The following is a 22070-nucleotide window of genomic DNA, read 5'->3' on the forward strand; positions in this document are numbered from 1 at the left end:
TCCCTCTCTTTGCAGCATTTCTGAGTTTGCCAGGTCTCTGCTCTGCAGCCAGGTTCCCATTTTCGTGCCGCCGGCCTGGCAGATGTGTTCGGGAAGTGAGCAGTTCTGCTTCGGAGCTTTTGCAACTCTGACTCCTGCCAGCCGCTCCTTAGGGCTCTTGCGGTTACTTCTCGTCTTTCCTTCCTGCAGACTGGGACAAGGTACAGCTGCTATGAGAGCACTGGCCACAAGCGTGGCTGGCACCCATCCTGGTCTGCAAGCCTTTATTCACATTATAGTTCTTGTCCATAACCCATTCCCGGCCAGGGGATGCAGGAATTTTCCCTGGCAGGATGTGCAATGGACCACTCCCTTCAGCGAATGAGTTTCATGAAGTTGCTGAAAGGTGTCTTCTGTTTCGGTCACTATTTTGATACAAACATTTAGCAGAATCAAAATGAAGTCTTGAAGCTCTTCGGAGCTGCTGCAATTTTGGTGTCAGGGAACGGGAGCTTTGAGCAAGTTCTACTTTGCCTGCTCTGAGTCCCAGTGGCAATTAACCAAACTCCAGTCTTTCCCCTGTAATTATTCCAGAGCTGAAGGCACAGAAAGCTGTACCTGGGACTCTATAAGCCATGCCATACGTTTGTGATAACAGGTACTAATACCCGAGACTGCTGTCCCAGTACCAAGACTGACATTTCCTTCCACCGCAAGAATAACGTGGTGTGAATATGTGACTCATGCCTCGGCAGTGTGTGAAATCACCAGCTGAGCTGTGCATGGACCTGCTTGGGAGGACAGCTTCTTCCCCAGGAGAGCTGATGTGCAACAAAGGATAAGTCAGAAACAGAGATTGCTTGGGATTTTCACGGGAGACAGAAAGGAGTTAAGTATCCAGATTCCCTGAACACTTTAAAAATTTTATTCTGAAAAACACCATATTTTTTGCATTCCTTGGTCAGCTGCAGCACATTGGAGTCTTGACCTCAAAAGGCCAGGACTTTTCTTCAGCTTTTGCAATGGGAGCTCTCTGTCTTCAGCACTAGAAAAGCAGAAAATGCTACATGCTACATTTGTTTGATTTGTTCTGATCTCCTTGAAAAATGTTGCAACTGCGTTCATCTAAGTTGTTGTTTCCAGTAGTAGTGGCTTAACACTCTTCGATTTCCTTGAAACTCTGTGGACATTTGTGACCAAATGGTGGGAGAACTCAGTGCTTCAGAGAACTAATAACGGTGGAAACATCAGAGGTGATGCTGACATCTCGGGCAGAACTGTGTAAACGTGGCTGGATAGTGCCTTGTGAGGTCCAGACCAAAATTAGCTGATTGAAATTCAGAAGAAAGCATCCCCTTGCAATTGTTGAAAGGAGCCTGAGTGCATGTTCGTGCCTTTGCTGCCAATGCCTCCTGGGGACATCTGTGGAAAGGTGGGTGCCACCATCATGGTGCTCCCAGAGCCCGGGAGGTGACAGGGCATCTCCTCTCTTGCATGCTGGCCGGCATGCCTGGGCAGGCCTGGGAAATTCAGCCCTGTGTCAATCCCTGGACCAGGTCCAATATCAATTATTTGACAAGTCTTGGTGTCTGTTAAACACACTCGAGTTTTCCCAGTCTGAGAGGATTTGCCAACATGGCTGTGGCTGCCTGGCTTTGTCACGTATGCAAAAACAACACCCGGAAAGTTCAGGATACTTCTGAGTCTTTTGAACTGACGCTTTCAAGCCAAGGCAAGGTGGTGTCTCCATTCTGGGAACGAATCATACCAAAGGTTGGGGAACTTTCTGGTCTCTTCATGTTTCCATCCCCATAAAGATGCAGTGGCCAGCCCTGCATCTTCTGGCACATCTCTTCCCAGATGGCAGGGCCTGAGCACAGACCCAGAACATGCACAGCTGCAGGCAAACGTTCTTCCTTCAGCTGGAAATAAAGGTTAAGAACCAGATGGTTTGTTTTGTAATCTTGTTACAGTAGTGACCCCATTACAAGAACTATTACTTCCATAATTCTGTGTTTCCTCCTTTCCTAAGATTCTTGGGGGAAACCTCTGGGTCTAAATGCTCTGTGACGTGTAAAACTGCAGCTTTTATTACTCAGAGACATTGCAGCAGCTGGATGACTGCTGAAGCTTTCCTGCCTTGGCTCCAGAACTAACACATGGCTGGAAGGATTAATGGGAGAGCAGATAAGATCATGCCGTGACCTAGATCAGTATCAGATTCACAGCTGTCCAGCTTTGTTCTGCGGTCAGCATGGCCAGATGACCTTCCTGTGTCAGGAGCACAGCTACATCTCCCAGGACTGTGTTCCCCTCAGGACTGTTCATGGGAAACCTGTGGGGTCTTTGACCAACAGCTCATGCATACATTCTTCTACTACCAACTGTTAATTCAACAGGCCAGAGACCACACACAGTTATTTTGAGTGAAGGAGAAAGAAAACCGGTAATTTTTGTTGGGAAGTTCTGATTAATTCGATGTTTACTGGAAGCTCTTTGGTGTTTTCTTCAAGAATGACATGATACTTCATTCACCGGTCTGGTGGACAGCTCAGGAGCCTGGCCTTTGCTAGCTGTAGCGGGCACGTTTGATGTTTTGGCATCTGTTTTTGGGAAAGGACCAGCTCACGTTCTGCTGCCTGGGGAGTCCAGAGAGCAGCAGGCATGAGCCTGCAAACCCTGGCTTCCCAGGCTCTGTGTAGCATGGATGTTTGGTCATGCTGGTGGTACAAGCTGTTGTCACATCCAACATCAGGACAGATATCAGTACCTAGAAGGACACTGTTTTGAGGATGAAGGCACCGGATGGGTCTGAAAATCGTGATTTTACTGAGAGATCTGCACCAGTCACCTGGGGACTCTCAGTGCCAGAGGTGTCCTCAATCTCTCCTGCGCTTTTCCTGCGGTATGTTCATCTTTTGCATCAAAGGTGGGGTGCTTGTTCTGTGGACATGGGAGTTAGGGCAAAGGGGGTAGGAGTGGCTGGCTCTGGTTGAGGGGGAGTCACGATTCGCCAGGTCTCCCCATGCCATGCAGAAATTTGGGCTTCTTGGCCCAGAGGGTGGAAAGGGGCTATTTCGGAGAGGGGCTGTGGCTCTGGCCCAGTGCCACACTGTCTTTAATGATTGCAGTTTGGAACGCACTGATTTTGCAGCCTCTCAGTGTTTTCATGTCCCTGCATCACCTTTGGTAATGGCCCCTGATTCTACATGGCAACAGAGACTGAGACTTTGACAAATACTGTTGTTCCGTAGTTTCTCTATACCTTTTCTGACTTATCACGTCAGAGAATATAACTTTGGTGCATTATATCTGCTTTTCCTGTTTGCAAATCTCCAAATCTCTCTGCTTATTCTCTTTATCACTCATTGCTTTGAACATACTTATCTGGTTCCCACCTTCTTTCTCTAAACAAGTCTGTTTTTTTACATATGGCCAAGAACCTCAGATTTTCCATGAGCTTTCTGCTGCAGACTCAACCCTGGGGATCTAAGTCACTGCTTGATTTGAGAGGAATGTGGAAATTATGCCACTGGGTATGGATGTCACTGAGACAAGGCAGCTTTCTGATTACAACATAGTTGGGTCTCTCGCCAATGTGAGCTTCTCCATTCATGCTCCTGGCTTCCTACCAGCTGAAGGCACATGTCTGTCCTTCCTTCCTCCAGCTCCTCTCTGCTGGGAAGAGCCACTGGGCTTCTTATGGGGAGCGGCTGAGGGACCTGGGGGGTTCAGCTGGAGAACAGGAGCTGAGGGGAGACCTTCTGATCTCTGACCTGCCTGAAAGGAGCTTGGAGCCAGGGGGGGTCGGGCTCTGCTCCCCAGGAACAAGCGCCAGGACCAGAGGAAACGGCCTCAAGTTGCGCCAGGGGAGGTTGAGGTTGGATCTGGGGAACAATTTCTTCCCCAAAGGGCTGTGGGGCATTGGAACAGGCTGCCCAGGGCAGTGGGGGAGTCACCATCCCTGGAGGGGTTGGACAGACGGAGATGAGGTTCTCAGGGATGTGGGGTAGTGGTGGACTTGGCAGCGTTGGGTTATCACGTGGACTTGGTCATCATGAAGGTCTTTTCCAACCAAAACTATTCAGTGTTTCATCTGGTGTGGGGATTCCTGGTGCTGCTGATCTCATGTCTGAATTCCTCTCAGAAGCTGTTGACAAAGGCAACCCCAAGAAAGGTTCTGCAAAGCTTTTCATTGACATCTGTTGGCATTTGTAATTCATTTAGAGAACAATAACTGAGTGGAGCTTGGCTTCGTTTTTAGTACAGGACTGAAACAGGAACAGCTGTCTTAATGATAAAAGAACTGATACAAGACACGCGCTGGGTTATTTGGTGCTTATTTTCATTTAATTACGGAAAAGTTCCCCAAGGAGTATGAGAAATGTGATTTTCCATCTTTATGCCAAAGCAGAACTGAGCTCAAGCCCATGAGCAGTACAGGGAAGAACAGCCAGAGGGCAATGCCCCAAGGAACCGAGTCGATGAGCCAGAGGGAGTGGGTGTGAGACTCCTTTTGAGTGAATTTCACTTACTGCATGCACAATTTTCCTGGTTTCTGCTAAAGAAAACCCACTTCATATAAATTTCCACAGAAGAAAATGAGATTTCTTTGAAGTTCTCTGGCAGGATGGAATTAATAGTTGCAAGATTTAAAAGTAACAAAAGTTGGACGAGGAAAACAGTTCTAAATCAGCACTTAATCCATTGGATTTTCAAAATCCAATAACTTTTAAGAGAGTATAGAATTGTTTCGGTTTTTCCATCTGCCATTGAAAATCTTTACCCCTTTAAGAGCATAGTGCAGATTTTTAATAAGCTTGGAAAAATTAAAGCTGTAACATACAATACTGTACAGTTTAACTGCTCATTTGTTGTAGTTCACCATTATATTATTGTAAGGTATTTTAAATCTATGCAAGTGTAATGAATAGCTTTAGGACAATAAAATATGCCTTTGGCACTGAATTTAAAGTGAAATGTGTGCCACAGAGTGTCTGATGTTAGACCCAAAGGTATATATAGGGTAGAAATCCTCTACTCCCATAAACATCCTTTATTGGTTACTATATGCGTGAAAACCCCTTATTGTTTGTGATACAGTTAACATTAAAGAAACTGTAGACTTTTATGCTCTAAAAGAAAAGTGTTTATACTTTGGAATAGTGAACTTTATTTAGTATGTTCTGGAGTAGGACATGAGCATTTTTCCACGCTGAGTAGAAATGTATTCAAGTTGATCAGAAGTTCCTTCTACACATCCTCTTCTTGAAGTTTCAGTAAAGAATTTCAAGTTGCTGCAGGTATAATAAAAACTAAATCCTTTGCTTCAGTGTTGGTAGAAATTTAATTATACATGGCTTTCTGTAATTTCATCTGGATGTGGTTCAAGCTGTTGTCTCATGCATAACAGCTGTAATGCAAGAACCAGAGCAAGCCGAGGGAAACTGCTTACTTAGTGTGAGCGGACACTAGGGATGAGTAAACACAAACTCGGTTTGAGAAATTCTTGCTTCTACCATGTAGTTTTTAAAGTTACCACCTCTCTTGGAAATTGAAAATGGCACCTGAGCTTTCTTTATGATGGATCCTGATTTAGGTTATGGATGTGAGCAGAACTTGCCTCTGGGTCCCTGACCTGAATCCCTATTTCTGGTCTTTGTGCCTTTGACTCCCTTGCACAGGTGATTCACCAACAGAGATTCACTGAGAACAGCATTCACATTTATATTCTCACCTCAGCTTCCTGTTCATAGATGCTCTGGATCTAATTTCAACTGCACAGCTGCTTTTACTTGACCCTGGTGGAAATGTCCTGTGTGTTTAGTTTCAGTGCAATTGATCTGGAGACTGAAAATGGCATTTAAGTTGCTGCAAGATGCTGTTTGGAATATCTACCTTGTATAAGGCTGGGGTATAAGTTACTGAGCAAACGTATGTCCATCTGCCCATCCTTTTTTTGAACAGGATACACACAACTGTGTGATATTTGGGTTCAGACTTGGTTTAGATCTCAGTTCCTGGTCTGATTCTGCTCAGGTGAGTGTTTTTAGCAATCAGGCAGCTCAATGCACCACTGAAACCCTATTTCACCCTCTTATTCCTTCCTTTTGCTTGACTCTGGTTTCCTTCCTTTTGGACAAAGCCAAGTCTTGCTGGGATGTGAGCAAAACCATCATTTTGCATCTGGAAAAAGAATGTAAGTAGTGAAGTTATGCCTTTTTCATTGGGAATGTGCTATTTTAAAAATAATTTTTGGCCTGACCTGCTTTGTATCTGAGAAGTGTGGAGTCCAGCTCCAGGTCAGGCACCAGGGTGGTGCTGCTGCTTCAGCTGTGGCGTTTTGCCACCGCCCTCCTTGTAAACCCATATCCAAAATGGACAGACAGGCCAGAAAATAATTTAACAGACATGTTCTCAGAAAGGAGATTTTGTGCTAAAAAATGAATGTCACTTCAACCAGTGATCTGATTTTGCTGTTTATACTGTTTCTGGTTTTAGTATTCGTATTCTTAAATGCTGAATAATAATTGCTGAATTCTGCAGAATATGAAAACAAGTAACATTTTTTGTCAATGAGGCAAATAAATTTGTTTTGCTGTGCCCTGATGAGCTGTGCTCGTCAGTGTGGGGTGAGGCTTGCACTAAATTACAGCCAGCTGTTTTCCATTTCTGCAGGCTACTCGATTTGGCCCAAACTGGAGAAACCAAAGTCATGTTAGCTGAAAATCAGAGGCTTGCTCACCTGGAAGCCAATAAGTATAGACTTGAAAAGAACTACTAGGAAGATGACTCAGTCTATGTCAAGAGTTGCCTGTTTGTGATGAGAAGGGAGCGGTGCCAATAACTCTGCAACTGGTTGTGCTATTTCCGAGGAACAATTAATCCCCATGTGGGATCCTATTTGCAACAGGAAGGGAGAGGCCATGTAGTCTATTAACTGCAAATATTGTCCTGTTGAATGGGGAATGTTTCATTTTAAAGTTTCTGCGTGTAGTTTGGCTGCATTAGTTTACACTGTTGAGGAAACAGGATGGCCCACAGGGCAAGGTGTGCTCGCTGCTACCTACACAGTAGTATTTATAGTGGGGTCATTTAAATAAGGAATGCATAAATTATGCTTTTTTTTTTGTTTGGTTGGTTTTGAAGCAGACAGGTGTGCGTCTGAAATAACGTACCTTGGTTCTGCAGGGGAATACTCAGCAGCTGGCGGTGCAAGGTGGTCCTTTTGAAACTAGGTGAGACCTTTGGATCAAGAGGGAAAGCGACTGATTTTCCCGGTGTTTTAATTGGAAACTTCTTAGCAATTAGAACATTGAGTCACGTACTCCCATCTAGTTTTTATGGAACACTTGAGGGAAAACCAGTCTCTTCCTGGAACTGATGGAGGACAAACTGGGCATAATTCATTGCTCTGGTCTCTGACCAAAGATAAGAACTGCCTCTGCTGATCAGTTGATGTCATCCATAGGCAATGCAAGACAATTTGATATCTGAGGAGGGTTTTATCTTTGTGCCACAGAAGACCATGTCTCTTTTGGTTGGCTTTCTTGGGCAAGCTGAACTCCACGGTTGGGAGATTGAACCCAGTCCAACCTCCATAAGAATTGGATGGGACTGACCACGTACTCAGTTCCTTGAAAACATTGTTCTGTGTCTGACATGGAGCTGCTCAGGAGAACTGGGGGACAGGAGAGCAGGCGGTTCTGGATCTGGAATCCTTCAGCAGCCCCAAAGGCGCAAACACTATGACATTGAGAGGTACTCACCAGTCTTTCGGTAGACTCAGTTTTGTTCTGGAAAGATTTTGAACTAGCAATTGGTGTCCAAGAGGGACAGTAGGGAGTGAATTCTGTTTGTCTGTCTTTGTTCCCTTTAGACCCAAACCACAGCCAGGATCCTCCAGTTTGCTTCTCAGCACTGTCAGTGTTTGCGTCACTCATTTAATACAGTGTTTTGAACTGTTCTGGAAGTGCCGTTGGAAAGTTGTTTTGGCTTCTCCTAGCCACGAAAACACTTGTGTTTGTTTTCCACACCCCTGCGGGAGAGAGATTGGCTTTATGGACCGTCATGTTTCCATGTGATTTCCTTACTCCCTGCCTCTTTGCTCTAGGCCAAAGCTGCTCATATTTTGCAATGTTCCTGAAGCAATAAAGCTTCCTGGAGCTGGTCAAAGCTGCTTGCCCTCACTCATCTCTATCAGATCTTCTTGGGAGGCTTTTGCGCTACTTTTTCATGATAGTCGTTAGCTTTAGGAAGCACAGCTCACTGCTGAGGATGGTGGAGTTCAGGACCAGCTGCAGAAAGGCAGCACAAGGGGTATTATCAATGTTGAAGAACTGGAAAGTGGCACCGGAAACTGAACCTGCAAGTCATGAGCCCTCATTGCTAATCCAGCTTTGGCGTGGATTAATTCTGTGACCACCTGCTTTGCTTCTGGTTTTGTTGTTTCTTACCTTTTTGACTTCTTAGGCTGTGAACAAGTCACTAGCGATTCGTGAAGGAGCTCACCAGGCCCTGTAAGTGTGGCTGAAGGTAAGCAAGGGTTGGATATTTAGCTTCTTAAAACCAGATGTCTACAGGGGTGCCACAGACTTGACATGTAGCACTGGCAGAATCTTAAGTTGTGGGTTGGTATTCCAGGGTCTTAAGGTAAATCAGCTCTTTGGGTTTTGTTGTAGCATTTAACTCAATGGAAAACTCTGTGATGTTGTGTCTCTTCTTGGGCTGAAGCTGTAGGAGCAAACCCGAGCTGAGTGTGTGTCCAGGGCTGCTCACAGCTCTGTCTCCCCAAGTCCCTGTGCCAGATGTGCCAGCGATGGGGCAGGTGGTGGGATACGTGTCCTCTTCAGGTCAGGTTCAGATCCTGTATTGTCTTAGTCTTGGCTTTCACTGAAAGAGGAGAAAAAAAAAAAATAATACAAACCCTTCACGTCTGGTCTCTGGTTAACGTTATGAGCCGAATTTGTAATGTCATGAATTTTTTTGGTTTTTTTGTTCATGAAATGCCTATTTTTAAAGCAGCAGTCTGCGATGACACTGTCCTCGTCTACTGCCCGTGTGGTTTCAGCCCAGCACTTCCACTGCCTCACGCTGGGCTGACGTCCTGCCCGGCAGGGACATCCCACTGCTCTGTTTCTGGTGGAGAAATTCCGGTGCAGGAATTCCCTGGGATGTTCTGACTCCATGGGACTCCTGTCGGTGGCTGGAGGAGTCTACCAGATTCCTGTGTGTAGGCAAACCCACTGATGAAAACCAGCTGAGAGAGGTTTTCTTATCTTCATGCACTATAAACACACCATCCTGCTCCATTTCATTGATGAGATAAGATGAGGATAAAAGGAAATAGCAAAAAAACCCCCAAACTTCCCATGTTTTCCCTAAGGGCCCTCTTCCGACAGCATGGCTTCCACAGAAACATCTCACAGCAGCACACTAAGCAAAAAAAATTCAGGCAGGAGTAGTGAAATGAGAGACGTGTCCTTTGCAAGCTGAAGGCAATTAGGTTTGGTAAATGCAACATGAGACAAGGGAATTATTTGTGGTCATGTAGAGGCTTCGGCCCTGGGATCAGCCCTGTCTTGCAGGCTTCAAATGGAGACAGTAAAAAAAAAAAAAAAGAAGTTTGGCTGTGACACTTGGTGGTCCCTGCAGGTTACCAGGCTGCTGGAGATGTCATTTGTTAAAGGTCAAAGCAGACGTTAATATTGCCATTCAAAAAGTGGGGGAAAACGCTCCCAACTTTTCCAACCTCAGCAAATTATTGACAATGGCTGTATCAATCCAATTATCAGTTTTTGTATGTTTTGGCTGTGCTTACCTCATTGTTTTAACCAAAACTTCAACCAGGGGCATATTTACAATTGTGAGTTGGTATGTTGCTTAATGCAAAACAAGCAGAAAGAGAAAACAGGTAATTTTGTGGGTGGCTTTGCACATTCACCTTTGCCTTTCCAAAGGTGTCTCTACAGGGTTCTTTTGTGGGTGTTTTTGTTGTTGCTGCTTTTTTTTTGTTTTGCTTTGTTTTGTGGCTTAAGTTTTTTTATTATTGTTAATTGTTTGCTGATGTATTTCCCAATTCTTTCTCATTATCTCATTTCATTCTGTTATATGTTCGGGGCTCTTAGTAGTAAGCTTTTTCCTCTGACTAATAATGTGAGTCATTTTCTGGCTTCTTGGCAGTGGCAAAAGTATGCATAAAGAAGTACGCATAAAGCCAACAAATACCTTCTCCACAATGTAATACCTTTTCCTTCAAGGTTTGCAGTATTTGTTCGTTGTCATTCAGTATGAACGGGATACCAACTGGGTACCAAAAATACCGACACACTTTGAGGGTACTAAATTAATTATAAATGTTACTTCTCTGGGGTATGTTAGGTGCTTCTGTGCAGTGGTTTGAAAATGTTTTTTAAAAGAAAGCCATTAACTAGGGTTCAGGATCTAATATTGAACTCTAGGCTGAATAAAACCTTTTAACCTAGAACAGTAATCCTAATGAGATTGTGATGTATTGACTCAGGTATTTTCATGAGAGAATCATGGTTTAGAGTAAAACTTTTGGTTTTAAGATAAGCAAATATTTGTGGGGGAGGCATTTTGAAACATCAGCATTGGAAAAGAAATGGATTTCTTTAGAAATTACAGAAACTTTTGTTTCACATTTTTCACAGAAAAAATTCTTGGGTATATTTATTCAGTGAACTTCTATATTTTCAGTTTTCATCCCACTTTAAGGTAGAAAACCCAAATGTCAGAAATTGCCCCGGGGTGCAAGTTCTGTTTTCGAATGTGGTAAACCAGGACTTTAAGTCCACAAGTCCTCTCAGTGCTCCCATCATTAAACTTGGTTAGGAAGAAAATTCACTTTGTAAGAATTCAACTTATCATTCCATCCTTGCTTAGATAGTTTTGCATGTTTGAAGGCTGAATGTTTCAAAGCTGTGAGGACTTTTACCTGAGGAGTAAATACAGAAAGAAGTAGATATTTTAGGTGTGGTTTTTTTTCCGTTGGGTTTGAAAGAGGACAAGCAAACTCTGTAAGCTACAGATGGAGATTCTGTATTATTTTTAAAGGTGGGGAAAGGACGTGGGATTCCTGAATGCCAGCACGGCGAGGTTTTCAGTCTCTATTTTTGAACACCACGTTTTCCCAAGCCTCAAACTCCGAAATGCCAGGCTTAAACTAAACCAACACAGAACTTGCCTTGAGCAAGTCAGGGAGATTCAGAGGTAACTTCCCGGGAGAAAAAGCTGGTTTGTAAGTCCAGCTGTGGGATTCACCAGGATCCAGCTGTTCTGTAAGTCCAGCTGCGGGATTCACCAGGATCCAGCTGTTCTGTAAGTCCAGCTGCGGGATTCACCAGGATCCAGCTGTTCTATAAGTCCAGCTGTGGGATTCACCAGGATCCAGCTGTTCTGTAAGTCCAGCTGTGGGATTCACCAGGATCCAGCTGTTCTGTAAGTCCAGCTGCGGGATTCACCAGGATCCAGCTGTTTCTGCCACCAGAGATGGGGAAACCAGGACCCGACCGCAGGTCCCTGCCCGGTGCGAGGGGCGAGCGCCGCTCGGGTGGCCAGAGCCTCTTGCATCTCAGTCGATGGGAAATCCCAGCTTTTGGATTTACCACCCGTTCTGCAATTCGGCTACACGAAGAGAGGTATCACAGGCGTCAGGCTGCATTTTGAGAGTCTGATGCGATTGCTAACTGCTTGTTTTTAGCTGACTGAAGTTGCCCATCTCAAGGAACCAAAAGGAGAACCCCAAGAAACCTCAAAGACAAACATACCAAAGCAAAAATCCCAGTTTGCTCAGGGACAATGGTCTTGAAAGAGAAGTGTGAGCTCAGATTCAGCTCCTGGTTTTGCCACGTGTTTATTTTGTAGACTGGAAGCAGGTTTAATCTCAGTGCTTCAGGTCCCAGCTCCTGCCCACCGGGTGCCCCATTTCTTTTCTGCCACCCATTTCCATGCATCTCTCCTCTTTTGCCATGTTGAACACAGCCCTTTGCATAGTTACCTTGGCTTTAACATTAACAAATAAGTCCTTAATTTTGCTTAAGATTGTCTAGGGAAAGGAAAACATTTGAAAGGATGTACTGGGGTCCTGGATGAGAGAGAGGTCCTGGTGGTGTCTACCCCTGGGGTAAGTGCAGGGATTGTCTGTCTTTGCACAGGAGATAGACAGATAGGGCCCCAAAGTTTTCATGTCCTTGTTTTTGTGAGTTTACTCAACATGCTTTGTTTGTTTAGTCACTCCAAGTCAAAACCCAAATGTCTGGGGATGCATGCCTAGAAATATTTTGTCCTTTAAAAAAAAAACATTTGAGGACAAAATTGATAGCAGGGAGCTGCTCAAGGAGAGGTCTTGTATAAGAAACTTTGTGCCTGGGCACTTGGTCAGTCTAGGCTAAAACCAGATGGAAAATGGGAATCTTTCCCACATCCTCATGTCTCTTACAGCATGGTCAGTGCTCTGCTGAGCCTTCAGTCACCTGCCACTTTCTGCGTGTCATTTCAACTGTTTAATGTTCTCCTCAGAGCAGCGTTCAGTGGACAGGTCTTTGCTGTTGGTCCATTTTGCATCTTCCCCCAGCTGCCAGTGGTGAAACAGTCAGGGCAGATACAAAAGCTCAGCTTTTTGCATGGCCCAGAGCCACCGGTCACGAAGCTGTGCAGCAGTCACCCAGGCTTTGCTCACTGCATTAGACACTGTTCTGATGCAAATCTTTCCCAAAATAAACTTTCAGTCCAACATCCAAAACTCCCAAAAGAATAACAACCTCAGTATCATACTGAACACGTGCGGGATTTATGGCTCTGGCAGACATTGTTCAAGTAGTTTCTATTTTAAGAGGGACTGGACAAATGAAAGAAGATCACCAAGGAAAAATATACTTCAGACAGTTAATCCTGAAGCTTCCTATAAAAAAAACCCAAAAACCAAACCAAAACACCAAAAACCAAAAAACTGAAAAAACCCAAACAAACAAACAAAAAACCCCCAAGACATTACTTGGAAAATTCAGAGCATAGTCTGCATAAAACTCCTAGGGGGCAAGAGGTGAGTCTGTCCTGCCAGACAAATACCACAGAATTGCTTTAAATCACTTTATTAATCAGCTGTTGATTAAGAGTTATTAAAAATCATATATTAAAATTTGATCTACCTCAATAAATCCCAAATTGCTGCTAAATCAAAACCGTGTAAAAATTCATGCTGCAACACTAATTCAGCTGGTCTTCCAGATCTCTCGAGTGCAGAAGTTGCCAAGTCTTCACTTACGAGAGGAGATTTTTTTGCCACATGACTACGTTTCTTGTCCTATAAGCTGTGTCTAATTCATGGGTCTAAGGGTGTAACCCAGTCGTGCCTTGAGATCACACCCGGGGGAAGTCCAGCCAGGAGTAAATACTGTCTCAAAACCACCACGTTTTCCTCGGATGGGATATCTGGATGCTCAGGACAGAGCAGCAAGAGCTGGAGTTGGCACTTCCCACCGAGCCGGGTGAGGGCAGCTATGGGTGACACGAAGTCATCTGCATCAATGCGAAAACCTCCTCTGACACCAGTGGGATCACAGGAGATCCAGGAGAGGATTTGGGCTTCTGTACGCGGTGGCCGTGCAGGCTGTGTCCTGTCTGGGTAAGGGCGGCTGATGTGCAGTCCCTCATCATACTCATGGGAATGTTATTTAAGGGACTTCACAGGGCTTTCGTGAACAGCCCCTGGTAATTATTCGCTGGCACGCACCTCTCCTACTTGTTACAACAGTTAATGAAGATGGTTCGTGCCAGTAGTTTTCTCCTGGGAGGCCTGGCCAGGGCACAGCAATGTGGTCTGATGTCTTTCAGCTCAGCACCAGGGACCAGTGATGCAGAACCAGGAGAAAATGTGGATTACTAAAAGTAAATCAAGCCATTTTGCTACATAATAAATGCTTCTTGGTAGTTGACTTGCATCGCAAGAAATCTTGAAGCTGGGACAGATATTTATTACTCTAAGAAACTGAAAGTGGGATTTAGTGCTGCTCCAGCGGTTTTGTGGGAGCCTGGGGGAAATGTCAGGGAAGCTCCGACCTCTGCAAGGCTGGAGGTCCTGGGGGCCGCCTGGCTCCACGTGCCCCCACCTGAAGCCTCCTGAGCGGTTCTGCTCCCCGTTAACTCGAGCTGGCCCAAAGACTTCGTAGCCAGTCAGCATGCTGATGGCTTCCTTGCTAGCGACTCTATGGAGTAAGATCATAAACTGGTGTCCCTAATTAGAGACTTTTGCCCTAAATGGATGATAATAAGTCCAGGAACAAAAACGGGTGACAGTAATCAAGGACTGAATCAGTAACTTTAATCCTAGAGCAGAGACAGCCCATATTAATTCAAAGTAAACCCTCTAGACTGAGAATTTAGTGGGCAGAAAAAATTGCTTTTGAAATTTTTTTTTTCTTTCCCCTCGAATGCAATGTTTCCAGCAGCAGATGGATTCCTTCCCCACAGAGAGAAACGTTGCCAGAATTCTCTCCAGTCTCCCTGTGGAAACAGCGAAGAACTGGGAGATGCACAACAGCTTCCCCGAGTGCAGTGCACTCCCCCATCAGAGTGTGGACGGTGACAACAGACAGTCCCAAGGGTATTTGTTCTAAAGACCATGTGTGCTGCAGAGCCAGCTGGTCCCAGCCTCACCTTGGCAGCTGGGCTGGAGATTTCCCACATCTCAAAATATGTTTCCACTGCTGATGGCTATCAAGGAGCTCAAGTGAAGGTCCAAGCTCTGTGCTGGCCGTGGAGGAGGCTGGCCGTGGTTTTCCTGGGCTCCTTCACCTGCTGCTGTTTCTCATTCAAGTGATGCTTTTCGGTGGCCAGAGGCGCTGCAGAGCAGGGTGACAGCGGTGACCACCTCTGACTCAGGCTGTGTAGGAGGGGGAGATCCACCGTCTCTGTGAGATCAGCTACATGGGTGGGGACTCTCACTACCCCCTGACCAACGATCCCCAACGTGGTGCCGGGGGCAGGGAAGAAGCTGTGCGATAGTGGGGGACCTTGGCAGACCTGTCTGAGTCTCTTTTCTACGCCCACCACAAATTTCCTGTGTGACTCCAGACAAGTCATTTAATGTCTCCATGGTTCCCCATTTGCAAAAATGGACTTTCCCTATGTCATAGGAATGATAAAACAATAAATATGCTAATGAGCCTTGAATACTCTTTCATGTAGACTGAGTCCAGATAAATCAGTACCTCCTCTGAGTAAACAGCCAAAAAGATCTTGATTTTCTGGGAATACATCAGTTATTCCTAAGAAAACAAGTAATATTTTGGGTGTTGGCATCAAAGCACATAGTGGTGTTTGGAAGTTGTTCTTGATGACTAATTCGATTTGTCGTGTATAGGACACTGATGTTTGGCTGTATTACAGAGTGCTGATTTAGGTCCTTGAATACATAAAGGAAAAGCTGTAAAGACAGAGAAAACAAAGGAAATTGCAAATAATATTTTCTCTGAAGTAAGCAGTAAATTGTAGAATCATAGAGTTGTTTAGGTCGGAAAAGACCTTTAAAATTATTGAGTCCTACCATTAACTTCACACTGCCCAGTCCATCTTTAAACCATGTCCATAAGAACCTCACCTCTGCATCTTTTAACTTGCTTCAGGGATGGTGACTCCAGCACTGCCCTGGGCAGCCTGTTCCAATGCCCCACAGCCCTTTGGGGAAGAAATTGTTCCCCAGATCCAACCCCAACCTCCCCTGGCGCAACTTGAGGCCGTTTCCTCTGGTCCTGGCGCTTGTTCCTGGGGAGCAGAGCCCGACCCCCCCTGGCTCCAAGCTCCTTTCAGGCAGGTCAGAGATCAGAAGGTCTCCCCTCAGCTCCTGTTCTCCAGCTGAACCCCCAGCTCCCTCAGCCGCTCCCATCACACTTGTGCTCCAGCCCCTTCCCCAGCTCCGTTCCCTTCTTTGGACATGCTTCAGCTTCTTCTTGAGCATATGGAGTTCACTCATGATAGAAGAGACTTTTGACATCTGTGGATGGGGATCAGGGAACCATTTGCAAGGAAGGTGCAGAAGCCTGATGGCAAGTTCTTCTTCACCACAACCAAATCAAAGCAAATGTGCAGGCACAGCAATTCCAGGAATGGAAACCTGGCTGTGGCTTGGAGGCTGGGCTCATGCAGGGGGGGAGAGGAATCCTAAACATCTCAGAAGACTCTAGAAAGCACCAAGGCAGAGCTCAAGCATTTTGGTGTGGTTTCGTTGACAGCTGTATTTTCCTGAAGAGGAGAGTGCAGTACAGAGAGACCCAGGCAGGGCCTGTGTTCAGCTGGGGAAGTCCTCCCAGGGCAGTGACACATGCAGGTGGGCTGCCAGAGTGGCTTGCACCTGTTTTGATCAAGGAGGTGTTAATGAGAGCTAATTGATTCCATTAGCCCTGCCTTGCTCTGCTCCTGCAGGTGTACTGCATTGGAGGGGAAGATAAAACGGGGAGTGGGAAAGGAAGGTGGCTGTGTTGGGGGTGGGTTGTTGTAGGGCTGTGGTAGGTGCTTTGGTGTGTAGTGGTGTTTAGGTGTCTGGATGTGCTGCTTCCCTGAAGGTATGGAGGGGAAAATGAGACATAATGTGTAATTTGGGGTGGTTGTAAGGGAAACTGAGGGAGCCTAACTGCTTATAGTAGGTGTTTGTGTTGTGTGGGGTTTTTTTGTTTGTTTGGTTGGTTTTTTTAGCTACTTAGTTTTAGCTCCTTTAAGTACCTGGGTAATGAAACTCATTCAAGTAGTGCAATAGTTCAGGCTCATGTTTGTGTGATGTCTCCTGTTGTATGTGAATCTGAGTTGAGTTAGCACTTTGCTGCTTTAGCCAAGGACTTTCTCTGGTCCCTGTCCTCATAAGTAATTGATAGTGATGACTACAGAGTGAGTGAGGAGATGTCATTCTAAGCCTATTGATGTGATTTCTGAAATTCCTTGTAAGTCCTAGCTGTGTGGGAAGGCTGATATCAGCCTTCTGCCACACTCCAGCACCTGGAGCATTGCTCTCAAAGAAATGCAGGGTGGGATTCCATCTCTGACTGCCTGTCCCAAAGTGAATGGGGGAAATAGGGAAAGAAAATGAGAAATACTATGTTTTGCTGAAAGCCAGATGGGAAAGCCTATAAAAGGGCAAGCAGTGACAAGCCAGCAATATCCTGACTGATCTCTGTTTTTTCCCTGTCTCATAGATGAGAGTTTTATGACATATAAGAATGGGGCAATGGCAGGGTAAAAAGAAATAACACTTGCTCAGTGAGATAGATAGATAGATAGATAGATATATATATATATAGATATATAGATATATATATATATATATATATATATTTTTTTTTTTTTTTTTTTTTCTAAATTAGGGTCTGATGCTCACACTTACACATAACCTCTTTGATGAAAGATGTTCCAGTAGCCCCTTTGACAGAAGGCCCTAGTAGGGAGATCTCTGTTTGCTGGAGAGTGGCCTCATGTGGTGCAGCAAGCCTGTGGGTTATTAGAATCCGTGCTAATTGCTGTGGCTCCAGCCCAGTCTTGTAGCCAAGACAACACACAGGCTGGCCATTGTGTCTGTATGTGAGGGAGAGAGGGTGTGATTGTGTCTTCTGATGAGGTTTCTTTCATGTGGTACAGGTTGCTGGATGATGAACAGCAGGAAACACGGATGCTGACACACAAGTGTCATGTTCCGAAACTTCAGCCAAGAAGGAGAACCTGCCCCAGACTAGACTGATGTCGTGCTTCCTGTGGTCCAGGTGAGTGCCACAGCCCCAGGCTCAAGGGCTGTTCTCATCATCAGGTTGGAACAGGTAAGAGTGCTCTTACACAGTGAGTAGAGAACTTAAGGAATCTGCTACAGAAAACTGAACAAATAATACTGAATAGTTTAAAAAGTGGTTAATCTGTTAATGGAGCTGTTACTTGTGAGTTTAATACTAAAAGGAATAGGTGTGAATGTACCCTCTGAAACCATTGCTATGACAGATGTGAGTGTGGATGCAACAGGATAGGAGGGAAAAGAAACACTCCTGTGTTCTCTCTGAAGAGCATCTTCTACCACTATTGTTCAAGAACTGGCCTCAACAGACTGTTGGTCTGATACTTTAGTATGTTCCATATGTCTTCAAGGGTCTCTTCAGTCTTTGATTTATTGGGAGGATGCTCTGTCTGGGTTACTGACTGGCAGCATGGCTTGTATTGGTGCAAACGTGTCTATTGGGAGGTGTGGGCTCTGTCTGGACCCCTTGGCACATGGAGACATGGTGCAGCCAATGTACCTCTCGAAGCCTGGGCAGAGCACCCTGTGGTTCATGCCAGCTCTCTTGGCATGAGCTTCTTCCCCTGGAGACCAGGGGAGAGGCGAGACTGGGCTGTGAAATGGTTCTATCCTGGACCTTACTCCAATGCGTGCTTTCCAGTTGCCTGTAGACTTAGTGATGCTCTTGGCTCCTGTGATTCCTGTCACATAGAAAGCTCCAGCCCAGATAAATCCCTTTCCAGGGGCACAGCTCTTGGAGGAAGGGTTGGGGGCTCTGAGAGCCCCTCTGGAGCGTGGTCAGGCCTTTTGGTAAGGGATGACTGTGCTAGAGGAACCAGCGTTGTTATGACCCTGTCTGTCCCCAGGGATGTTGGAAACAAATCTTGGTTTTGAGTGGAAAAACCTTTCCCAAGAACTTCCGTTGACGCTGCTGTCTCCTCACACCAACCTCTTGTTTTGCCAAAGTGGTTTTTTTGGAGATGAATCCTGAGCTGAATGCACCACCCACTGACAGTACTGTACTTGTAATAGATTAAAATATTCCTGCATTTTTTTAACCTTTTGAGTTGCAGAGAGTTGCTTGCCCACAACCTGGGAAAGCCACTGAAGCTGTGATATTCCCAGATGCTGGGGTGGTAATTTCTGAGGCCAATAAAGGCTATGGGAGCCCTTCAGAGGGCTAGATGAGTGCTTTGTGAAGCATGAGTTGTAAGTTCTTAGTCTTCTGCTGATTTCTAAGCTGTGTAAAAATAAACCTAAATGAATGAACCTTGATTTGTTTCCACTGTATAGGGTAGGCCTAAATGTACAATGAAGGTAGAATAGTCTAATTTGTATTCTTTACTGCAAAGGGAAAGGTGTCCTGTGTGGGAGCAGAGGAACCTTTGGAGTTGGGGTTACAGATCCTTCTGTAGGGATAGTAAAGGGGCTGGAGAGCAGAGAATATTGTGAGGTGCCACAGCCCTGACTTGGGAAGTTATCAGCGAGCTTCTTAGCCTACCAGCAGATGGGCATAAAGCCATTAATTATGAGATCAAGACAGTCTTAGCGTTGTGTCCTGGCTTAAAGGGAGGGTGGAGAAATGATGTAGCCCACAACTGCTGGAGTTGGGGTGGCCCAGTAACCTGCCCGGTGTCCTGTTTCCCTTTGTCTGGGTGTGCGGTGACCTGACATGGGTTACAGAAAATACGGGAGAGCAGGTGGAGCAGCCCCTGCTGCCTGTCTGCAGGGCATCGGTGGCACCGCTGTCACAGCTGACTCGCTGCAGCCGAGCGCACGGTGTGCGCGCCTTCCTCTGGGATTTTCCAGAAAGTATAGAGCGGGTGCTGGTGTAGCATGGTAGTTAACGTTATCATGTAGGAGATCCACTCTGTGATACAATAAAACTTTTCTGGGAAGAAGTGACATGAAAATTCCCAGTGGCAGCCTTCTTCTTTACCCAACATAGTCGCCCTAAAAATAGTGGGGCTTTGCTCAGCTGTGTCTCGCGAGCCTTCCACAAGAATAAATAAAGTAAAACCTATTTAAAGAATTCTGTTATTGCTACAATTACAGCCTAAAAGGACAAGCTGATGATGCCCTGCTGAGGCAAGGAAAGACTCCCATGGTAAACTATGCTTGCAAAAGAAATGGTTTGTGGCTATGCTCTTGGCTTTGAATGGATGCATCAACACCTTCTTGGAAATGAGATTGTAATTTAGATGGCGGGGTAAGGAATAGCAGATTTGCGCAACAGAACATGCCCAATGAATAAGCATCCAAGTCTAGTTTATGACTGTAGAGGGTCAGTAATGATGTGATATACAGGAGATTAGGCCTATGCTTTTAGCCTATGTCAGAATTAGCTGTAGCTGATGGGTAAAGAAAAGGTCCTTTTCAGTCCTCTTTACCTCACCTGTTCTATTAAAGAAATATAAAGGGATGACCCCTGAAGGTAAACTGATGAGACACCACCATGCATAAGGTTGTGGTAGCAGAACCCTCGGGACTGTCTGGTTTCAGTGGGCCAAGAGATTTGTACACAGACACTGGAGTTTTCCACATGCTGTAGTGCCTTTCCTACCTTCTCACCGGATAATTTGGTAGCAAAAAGGAACAATCTCACTGCTATAGCAAAAAGTTGTTTCATATCTCCTTGTTTTTGTTCTAGAGATTCCCCTGATTTACATGCAGATGTCCCACTTCCTTTTCTTCAAAAAGTGAAGTCGTCTTGCTGAAGGGCTGGGGCACCAGCAGCGCTTGCTGCTCACCATATCTTTGAAAGCATGTTGGTTTTCATCCTTTGCTTTCAGGCACTGATGAGAAAAGGGAGGCGTCAAGCATCTATTTTGTGTGATTTCACAGCTAACCATGCCCTGGCAGCTGTTTGCTAGGTGATGTCTTAATAGATCTCTTCCACTTTGGTCTCTGCATGCTGAAGTGTGCCTCTATATCTTGTCCGCAAAGATCAACTCAGAACTCGAGGAGATATTTGCGTACCTTTGTGGTAATCAACTGTCTGGACCATCAGGAGGGAATTATTAACCTCTTTCCCCTCCTGGCATATAGGACAGTGCTCTCGTGTTTAACTAGAGAGTTGATTCTCATCCAATAAGGCAGCGAGAGAAGGGGGAAACCTGAAATCTTTGTGTTGGTTGCTGAAGAACAGCCATGCAGGCTCTGATTCTGGGCAACGCTGAGCTGCCAGTTCTGGGGACCACTGCCCACCCAAATGGACACCTGTCCAGCTCAAAAATGGAGTTCAGGCTGTGATCCCCTGCGCTGAGAAGTTTCTAAGCTCTATGGAATTAACAGAGAAAGAGAGATGGCACCTGAGAGTTGACCCGTCTCTGTTAGACTTTAGAAGGAGCCAGACTGACACCTGACTTGCAGACTGCAGGTGGAGCCACCTCTGTAATTCTAGCTGATGCCCATGAACAAAATTAATTACTGTAGAAAACAGAATTATTTTTTCCCTTTGGTGCTCTTACAGAAATAGCGATTTGTGGGGTTGGTCAAATAGATCCTATTGCAAGACTTAGGAATTTAGTTAGTCCACAAAAAGTCTTATTTTCTGAATCAAAAAATGCTGTTCTGCTCCAGTGTTCTGAAATTCTAAAGAAAAATCAGAACACAATGAGGTTTTACTAAATAAACTTAGTATTGCTGAGCAGAAGGCAATTGAATGGGAATTTTTAATTCTAATGCAAGGTACATCATCTTTGGGATGCCTTGATTGTTATTTTTTGGGGAGGCAGGGAGGGAGTCCTGTCAGTGGGAGTTAGGCATCCTTAAAAATGAAGGTGAGATTCGGCTACATCTAGAGAAAAAAATTTAAATCTGCGTGGAATTTAAAATTACAGTCCTAGTACTCAATCATATGCCACTGGAACAAAATTCTCTAATTAAAGCCTTTGTGAATAGGGCTTAAGTTCACTGTTCTTGAAGTGTTAGGATTTATAATTTTCTGTGTATTGTGCATGTGAATAACAGCTTATATATTAAAAAAAAAACCCCTCTTACACATCTGAAAGAACATATATAACACGCAACACACAGCACACTTCAGCCACTTTGGCCCAGGTAAATGGTCTCCCCTTCCCAGTTGTAAATATGAGCACTTGCTGGGTACTTATTAGAATAAAGACAGACTCAGGAATAAATATTAATCAAATGCTTTTATTTTTCGCTTTAAGACACAAAGTATGTTTTAAAGAGCTATTTATAAGCTTCATTCCCAGAAGGTGTTAAAGCTAGTTTCTAAAAGGAATAGCTGTTAAGTATAATAGATCTAAACTTTATACCATGATTTTTACACTTTCTCTTACATAAAATTAAGGTGTTT

At 45.0% G+C, this 22070-nt stretch overlaps 1 long non-coding RNA gene across 1 annotated transcript in view; it reads left to right on the forward strand.

Moving 5' to 3' along the window:
- The window catches only part of LOC135996569 (uncharacterized), a 131536-nt gene that overhangs the window by 23602 nt on the left and 85864 nt on the right, over nt 1–22070 (forward strand). Inside the window, exon 2 of the long non-coding RNA XR_010607281.1 lies at nt 17623–17744. This is a non-coding gene — a long non-coding RNA (uncharacterized LOC135996569). The remainder of the gene's footprint in view (nt 1–17622; nt 17745–22070) is intronic.

The sequence above is a fragment of the Caloenas nicobarica genome, chromosome 19, assembly GCF_036013445.1.
Source record: "Caloenas nicobarica isolate bCalNic1 chromosome 19, bCalNic1.hap1, whole genome shotgun sequence".
Classification (NCBI taxonomy): Eukaryota; Metazoa; Chordata; class Aves; order Columbiformes; family Columbidae; genus Caloenas; species Caloenas nicobarica.